Here is a 7,283-nt window from a genome sequence, read left to right on the forward strand (position 1 = left end):
CATCGTATTCAAGCTGGCAGGGTTAAATGAAGAAGTTAACTATAAAATCATAGAGAGAAACCTAGATATGCAACTTGCTACCCTCCGGACGTGTCGCAAATGGAGGCTGACGCCTTAAGCGGTTCTAGGCGCTACAGTGTGGAACCGCGCGACCGCTACGGTCGCAGGTTCGAATCCTGCCTCGGGCATGGATGTATGTGATGTCCTTAGGTTAGTTAGGTTTAAGTAGTTCTAAGTTCTAGGGGACTGATGACCACAGAAGTTAAGTCCCATAGTGCTCAGAGCCATTTGAACCATTTGAAGTCTTGCGACGTTTATTTTTACAAACGGGTGATGAGTCGCATAAAAACGATTACAAAATTGCGCGTTCATCATCTAACAGGACAGAGAGATAGGTGCTAGTGAAGACTGCATAAACGTTCAATCTGTTGTACGCCATCACTTGCCTGCATCAGTTTTCGGTGATATGCTTCGATACGCGTGGTAGCTGCCTAATCGCTTGATGACCAAGAACCGTTTATGAATGCGAATCAGATATTTTTCTAAAACGCACATTGATAAACCTATGCACATGCAAACATTTGGCGGTCATAGCACATGCTGTACGTCCGAATAATTATTGTTTTCCACACACACACACACACACACACACACACACACACACACACAAACACAAACAAAAGACAAACACACAGCGACAGGTGGCAACACTACACACTGAAAACACACACAAAATGTAAAGTGCAAGTGATGTATGCGATGTGTTGAATCAAATGTAAGTGAAATAATGCCGGAAATCGGCCAACTGGAGCATGGAGGCTAGTGAACATATCTCCAGAACCACACGCATGACCTAACAGTGCTGGAAATCCTAACACCGAACGATAATATCACATTACGAAATTTGTGCTGCAAAAGTTGATTCTAACCTAAAAAACAAGAGAAAAACACGACAAAGTGTAATATAATAACATAGTTAACTGCCGTCTAATACGTTATCATATGTATAAAAGGAAACATGTATTAAGGCCACTGAAGACGCTTCACAAAGAAAAGAAGCGAAAAGCGTATGGCAATAAACAAACTGCCTTCAGTTAGTTGCATAGACGGCGCATCAATGAATAATAAGCATTGCTGATATTTTTTGGCTGGTCAGATATGCTACCCACATCGTGCGATTCAGTAAATATATAGCTGTAGAGCTCTATACTCGCCTACGTAAGCTTAAGTCCAGTATCACATCATTTATTGAATGAGAAATCCAACTACTGACTGTCAGTGATCAGTGAAAACGTCTTTACACGATTTCCATTAGAAACAAATGTAATAAAGTCCCTTATTTCTCATTAGTTCGTTGTCATTTACTTAACTTCGATATAGCCCTAACCATGATTTGAGAGGAGAACAAAAACCAGAAAACCCTCAGAAAATACCGTGAAGCCATAATTATAGACATTCACAGGCAGTCATAGTTTCTCCACCGTTTTTAACCAATTGCAGCCGAATATGTTTGTAATTGGGACTATTTATGTACTGTCTTTGTTTGTTTATCGTGTGTGTCTGCTGGTGCAGAATGGTCTGTCAAAAAAATGGCTCTGAGCACTATGGGACTTAACTCCTGAGTCATCAGTCCCCCAGAACTTAGAACTATTTAAACCTAACTAACCTAAGGACGTCACACACATCCATGCCCGAGGCAGGATTCGAACCTGCGACCGTAGCGGTCGCGCGATTCCAGACTATAGCGCCTAGAACCGCTCGGCCACCCCGGCCGGCAATGGTCTGTCAGTTGCTAAAATTATTTTGTCTATATTATTTGACGTTTTAACCGCTCATTACTACCGTTACGTTCAGTATTTCAAGTCTTCTCATCTACCTTTCCTCTGATGTAAATTCGCGTAGTCGTTTGTCTACTGTTTTGTTTTGAACGGCCAGTGTCGGTTGGTCGCAGTCAGTGTGCTCCCTGCCGCCGTTTGATAAGCAGCTGCAGCAGCAAGTCGTATACTCCTAGCTCACTCATTTGTTACATAGTTTAATTCTTAATTTCTTTGCGTGTTTTTGGTACTTGCATTGTTTAATTCATAAATTTCGGGCGTATTATAGTATTTGAGAGTGTAGCATCGTGTTTTAGTACCTGAATAGTGTAATTTCGCTTAGTCTCCTTCCGCCGCCGAGCATTGTCAGCAGTGCGCAAGTAGCAGCATTACTGCATTTACTAGGCAATCTTGTATTTCAATAACCGTTTAAATTTTGTCGATTTGTTTGCGCTCTCTGTAGATTAGTTCAGACGTTCTTTGCAAAACAGTTTTTAGCATGGATAGGGACTGCAACTGCTGTGTTCGGATGCAGGCTGAGTTGGCATCCCTTCGCTCCCAGCTTCAGGCAGTGTTGGCTTCGGTCACACAGCTTGAGGCTGTTGCCAATGGGCATCACTGTGGGGGTCCAGATGGGGGTTTGTCGGGGACGGCCAGCTCGTCCCACGCATCCCCTGATCGGACTACGACTGTGGTTGCCCGGGATACTGCCCGCATTGAGGCTGATCCCTCACCTGTGGTAGAGTGGGAGGTTGTTTCAAGGTGTGGCAGGGGGCGAAAGACATTCCGGAGGGCTGAACGGAAAGCCTCTCCAGTTTGTCTGACGAACCGGTTTCAGGCTCTGTCTCAGGCTGATACTGATCTTCGGCCTGACATGGCTGCTTGTCCTGTTCCAGAGGTTGCCCCTCAGTCTGCAAGATCCGGGCAGTCGCAGAGGGTGGGCTTACTGGTAGTTGGGAGCTCCAACGTCAGGCGCGTAATGGGGCCCCTTAGGGAAATGACAGCAAGAGAGGGGAAGAAAACCAATGTGCACTCCGTGTGCATACCGGGGGGAGTCATTCCAGATGTGGAAAGGGTCCTTCCGGATGCCATGAAGGGTACAGGGTGCACCCATCTGCAAGTGGTCGCTCATGTCGGCACCAATGATGTGTGTCGCTATGGATCGGAGGAAATCCTCTCTGGCTTCCGGCGGCTATCTGATTTGGTGAAGACTGCCAGTCGCGCTAGCGGGATGAAAGCAGAGCTCACCATCTGCAGCATCGTCGACAGGACTGACTGCGGACCTTTGGTACAGAGCCGAGTGGAGGGTCTGAATCAGAGGCTGAGACGGTTCTGCGACCGTGTGGGCTGCAGATTCCTCGACTTGCGCCATAGGGTGGTGGGGTTTCGGGTTCCGCTGGATAGGTCAGGAGTCCACTACACGCAACAAGCGGCTACACGGGTAGCAGGGGTTGTGTGGCGTGGGCTGGGCGGTTTTTTAGGTTAGATGGCCTTGGGCAAGTACAGAAAGGGCAGCAGCCTCAACGGGTGCGGGGCAAAGTCAGGACATGCGGGGACCAAGCAGCAATCGTTATTGTAATTGTCAACTGTCGAAGCTGCGTTGGTAAAGTACTGGAACTTCAAGCGCTGATAGAAAGCACCGAAGCTGAAATCGTTATAGGTACAGAAAGCTGGCTTAAGCCAGAGATAAATTCTGCCGAAATTTTTACAAAGGTACAGACGGTGTTTAGAAAGGATAGATTGCATGCAACCGGTGGTGGAGTGTTCGTCGCTGTTAGTAGTAGTTTATCCTGTAGTGAAGTAGATGTGGATAGTTCCTGTGAATTATTATGGGTGGAGGTTACACTAAAGAACCGAACTAGGTTAATAATTGGCTCCTTTTACCGACCTCCCGACTCAGCAGCATTAGTGGCAGAACAACTGAGAGAAAATTTGGAATACATTTCACATAAATTTTCTCAGCATGTTATAGTCTTAGGTGGAGATTTCAACTTACCAGATATAGACTGGGACACTCAGATGTTTAGGATGGGTGGTAGGGACAGAGCATCGAGTGACATTATACTGAGTGCACTATCCGAAAATTACCTCGAGCAATTAAACAGAGAACCGACTCGTGGAGATAACATCTTGGACCTACTGATAACAAACAGACCCGAACTTTTCGACTCTGTATGTACAGAACAGGGAATCAGTGATCATAAGGCCGTTGCAGCATCCCTGAATATGGAAGTTAATAGGAATATAAAAAAAGGGAGGAAGGTTTATCTGTTTAGCAAGAGTAATAGAAGGCAGATTTCAGACTACCTAACAGATCAAAACGAAAATTTCTGTTCCGACACTGACAATGTTGAGTGTTTATGGAAAAAGTTCAAGGCAATCGTAAAATGCGTTTTAGACAGGTACGTGCCGAGTAAAACTGTGAGGGACGGGAAAAACCCACCGTGGTACAACAACAAAGTTAGGAAACTACTGCGAAAGCAAAGAGAGCTCCACTCCAAGTTTAAACGCAGCCAAAACCTCTCAGACAAACAGAAGCTAAATGATGTCAAAGTTAGCGTAAGGAGGGCTATGCGTGAAGCGTTCAGTGAATTCGAAAGTAAAATTCTATGTACCGACTTGACAGAAAATCCAAGGAAGTTCTGGTCTTACGTTAAATCAGTAAGTGGCTCGAAACAGCATATCCAGACACTACGGGATGATGATGGCATTGAAACAGAGGATGACACGCGTAAAGCTGAAATACTAAACACCTTTTTCCAAAGCTGTTTCACAGAGGAAGACCGCACTGCAGTTCCTTCTCTAAATCCTCGCACAAACGAAAAAATGGCTGACATCGAAATAAGTGTCCAAGGAATAGAAAAGCAACTGGAATCACTCAATAGAGGAAAGTCCACTGGACCTGACGGGATACCAATTCGATTCTACACAGAGTACGCGAAAGAACTTGCCCCCCTTCTAACAGCCGTGTACCGCAAGTCTCTAGAGGAACGGAGGGTTCCAAATGATTGGAAAAGAGCACAGATAGTCCCAGTCTTCAAGAAGGGTCGTCGAGCAGATGCGCAAAACTATAGACCTATATCTCTTACGTCGATCTCTTGTAGAATTTTAGAACATGTTTTTTGCTCGCGTATCATGTCATTTCTGGAAACCCAGAATCTACTATGTAGGAATCAACATGAATTCCGGAAACAGCGATCGTGTGAGACCCAACTCGCCTTATTTGTTCATGAGACCCAGAAAATATTAGATACAGGCTCCCAGGTAGATGCTATTTTTCTTGACTTCCGGAAGGCGTTCGATACAGTTCCGCACTGTCGCCTGATAAACAAAGTAAGAGCCTACGGAATATCAGACCAGCTGTGTGGCTGGATTGAAGAGCTTTTAGCAAACAGAACACAGCATGTTGTTATCAATGGAGAGACGTCTACAGACGTTAAAGTAACCTCTGGCGTGCCACAGGGGAGTGTTATGGGACCATTGCTTTTCACAATATATATAAATGACTTAGTAGATAGTGTCGGAAGTTCCATGCGGCTTTTCGCGGATGATGCTGTAGTATACAGAGAAGTTGCTGCATTAGAAAATTGTAGCGAAATACAGGAAGATCTGCAGCGGATAGGCACTTGGTGCAGGGAGTGGCAACTGACCCTTAACATAGACAAATGTAATGTATTGCGAATACACAGAAAGAAGGATCCTTTATTGTATGATTATATGATAGCGGAACAAACACTGGTAGCAGTTACTTCTGTAAAATATCTGGGAGTATGCGTACGGAACGATTTGAAGTGGAATGATCATATAAAATTAATTGTTGGTAAGGCGGGTACCAGGTTGAGATTCATTGGGAGAGTGCTTAGAAAATGTAGTCCATCAACAAAGGAGGTGGCTTACAAAACACTCGTTCGACCTATACTTGAGTATTGCTCATCAGTGTGGGATCCGTACCAGGTCGGGTTGACGGAGGAGATAGAGAAGATCCAAAGAAGAGCGGCGCGTTTCGTCACCGGGTTATTTGGTAACCGTGATAGCGTTACGGAGATGTTTAATAAACTCAAGTGGCAGACTCTGCAAGAGAGGCGCTCTGCATCGCGGTGTAGCTTGCTCGCCAGGTTTCGAGAGGGTGCGTTTCTGGATGAGGTATCGAATATATTGCTTCCCCCTACTTATACCTCCCGAGGAGATCACGAATGTAAAATTAGAGAGATTAGAGCGCGCACGGAGGCTTTCAGACAGTCGTTCTTCCCGCGAACCATACGCGACTGGAACAGGAAAGGGAGGAAATGACAGTGGCACGTAAAGTGCCCTCCGCCACACACCGTTGGGTGGCTTGCGGAGTGTCGATGTAGATGTAGATGTAGATGTAGATGTTCAATGACTCTTCTTTCATTAGTTACCTCTAGAATCACGGTAACTACCTTCTGTTCACATCTCTCTGTTGACAAAACTTGATAAGACATGGAGTCGAAAAGAAACGTGGACAGCAGATTAGTTCTGGATAGGAAAGGCGTACAACAAACTCTAAGAACGATAGTCGTTTAGTTTGCTCTGATAAACGGAAATGTCGAAATGACTATCCCACCACACCCTCATCCAGAAGGAAGGTAAATCCACAGCGGTAAGTTCTTTATGATGTCCATCATAGTGAAGTAAAAATAAAACCACACCACGCTAATTTCCCGTTAGTTGAACAGGACAGGACGTAGAGTAGATGTAGAGCATTAATCGCAGCACGATAACATTTTCATTCACTCTCAGTAAAGTGTAATTACGGAATAACGGCAAAAAGGAATTTCTGTTCAATAACGTCACTTCTCTCAGCCACTGTCTCTGGCAAAACAGTAACTGAAGTCATTACAAAAACTTTCATGCTAGGAGCGCTGACAGTAATTGTGTAATTGTAACACGGAAATCAGCTCTTAGTGACTTGAAATAATCACTGCCGTTGCATCTAAAGACCAGACTGTTTCATGGACAATAACGTAGAAAGCTCTTATCACAGTCTGTTCAGAGTGTTTCAGTTATCATATTAGGCTCTTATTTACGACGTAGCTACTTATTACGTCCTTTGAATTGATTACCAGAGCGATAGTCTTGTCTTCAAAGTGACGCACATCCTATCTCGGAACACAACATCGGGTCTCGAATTGCTGTGGAAGGATATTGCCTCTAGCAGGCATTTGATATTTATGCAAATTTTCCATGAAAAATCAATTTTTATAATGTACAAGAAGAATGAACATAGGTATATGTTTTTATTCTAATACCACCCTTCAGAGCGTTCTTTTTCAAACTCGTTGTATAACAAGAGGGAATTTTATGTGCTATACAACAGTTACGTTGTAGACAAACCACTCGCAGCACACTACCATTCTTACGATAAAATAAAAAAAAAAGTAGAGCTTTTGTTCCACGAAATTATCTAGGATATGAGCGACAAATTATAGTTTTACACTACATTAATTT

The sequence above is a fragment of the Schistocerca serialis genome, chromosome 3 (assembly GCF_023864345.2).
Source record: "Schistocerca serialis cubense isolate TAMUIC-IGC-003099 chromosome 3, iqSchSeri2.2, whole genome shotgun sequence".
Classification (NCBI taxonomy): Eukaryota; Metazoa; Arthropoda; class Insecta; order Orthoptera; family Acrididae; genus Schistocerca; species Schistocerca serialis.